We start from the raw sequence: 1842 nt of genomic DNA on the forward strand, positions 1-1842 counted from the left end.
GAGTGTGCTGTGTTGTGTGCAGGTGTGTGTGGTGTGTAGGATGTTTGTGATGAGGGTGTGTGTGTGTGTGAGTAGTGTGTAGGGTGTTTGTGATGGGGGTGTGTGTGGGTGTGTGAGTAGTGTGTAGGGTGTTTGTGATGGGGGTGTGGTGGGTGTGAGTGTGCTGTGTTGTGTGTGGGTGCGTGTGGTGTGTAGCGTGTTTGTGATGAGGGGGTGTGTGTGTAGTGTGTAGGATGTTTGTGATGGGGGTGTGTGTGGGTGTGTGAGTAGCATGTGGGGTGTTTGTGATGGGGGTGTGGTGGGTGTGAGTGTGCTGTGTTGTGTGTGGGTGCGTGTGGTGTGTAGGGTGTTTGTGATGAGGGTGTGTGTGTGTAGTGGGTAGGGTGTGATGGGGGTGTGTGTGGGTGTGTGAATAGCGTGTGGGTGTTTGTGATGGGGGTGTGGTGGGTGTGAGTGTGCTGTGTTGTGTGTGGGTGCGTGTGGTGTGTAGGGTGTTTGTGATGAGGGTGTGTTGTGTGTTGTGTGTTTTTCCAGCTCTGCCCCACCAAGTGTCCGGTGGATCGAGGCTTCCCCAGCCTCTCTGGTGCCTCCCTCCCACGCTCCCCGTGATTGGCGGGGTGTGGGGGGGCCCTCTTTGCCGTGCAGGCCTCTGAGAAGGGGCTGAAGAGCTCCTTCAGCTGCTGTCCGGGCGGTTTGAGGCGCTGACCCTGGGCAGGCCTGGTCACTGGACCTGGTCTCCAGCCTGCCGGGCAGCGCTGTCCGCTCTGCGGCCCCTGTGAGGAAGCCTTGCTCGGGGAGTGGTCTTTGGGCGTAGGCACCTGCGTCACTGTGGCGAGGTCTGCTTTTGTCGCTGACCAGCTGATGACATCCTTGGATGGCTGCCGGCTTTCACCGCGGAGCAAGTGCCGCTGCCTTCTGTGGTGAGCAGAGTGAGAGTCGGCCGGGCAGCGTTGTTTGTAGCTGAAGGCAGGCCGGGCTGCGGGAAATGGATGGTGACGGCTGTAATTTGGCCCTATTACTTATTCATTAACCGCATGCAGGTGGTCAGCCAGCCGGCAAGACCTGCTCTTTGAAATTTCATTTTCTAGAGGACTCCTTGTGTCTGCACTGTGTGGTGTTAATTTAATGTCTCCTTCCCACCCGTGGTCCCCACAGGTGCTGGCGGTCACTGCAGAGTGTGCAGCCACGGGCTCTGACTCCGGGGACTGGGAAAGGCCTCTCTCATTCATGCCAGGGCCCAGCTGGGGTCCCTGGATGCTGACCCCTGTGGAGGACGAGAGCCCCTTTGGGTAGGAGGACTTCTCCTCTCTCCTCCCAAAGCTCTCCTTGGCACTTGAGGGGGGAGTGTGTGTGGGGTGACAGCAGCTTCTCTGCTGACCCATCCTCTCCAGTCTGGTCTTTTCTTTTTTTCTTTCTTTTTTTTTGTTTTGAGACGAACTTTTGATCTCATCACCCAGGTTGAAGTGCAATGGCGCAATCTCAGCTCATTGCAACCTCCACCTCCCGAGTTAAAGCGATTCTTCTGCCTTAGCCTCCTGAGTAGCTGGGATTACAGCCATCACATCCGGCTAATTTTTTTGTATTTTTCGTAGAGATGGGGTTTCACCATGTTGGCCAGGCTGGTCCTGAACTCCTGACCTCAGGTGATCCGCCCACCTCGGCCTTCCAAAGTGCTGGGATTATAGGTGTGAGCCACGGTGCCCGGCCTCCAGTCTGGTTGTTTCTTTTTTTGTTTGTTTGTTTTTTGTTTTTTTTTTTTTGAGACGGAGTCTAACTCTGTCGCCCAGGCTGGAGTGCAGTGGCCAGATCTCAGCTCACTGCAAACTCCGCCTCCCGGGTTTA

Source organism: Mandrillus leucophaeus, unplaced genomic scaffold (genome assembly GCF_000951045.1).
Source record: "Mandrillus leucophaeus isolate KB7577 unplaced genomic scaffold, Mleu.le_1.0 Scaffold48, whole genome shotgun sequence".
Taxonomy (NCBI): domain Eukaryota; kingdom Metazoa; phylum Chordata; class Mammalia; order Primates; family Cercopithecidae; genus Mandrillus; species Mandrillus leucophaeus.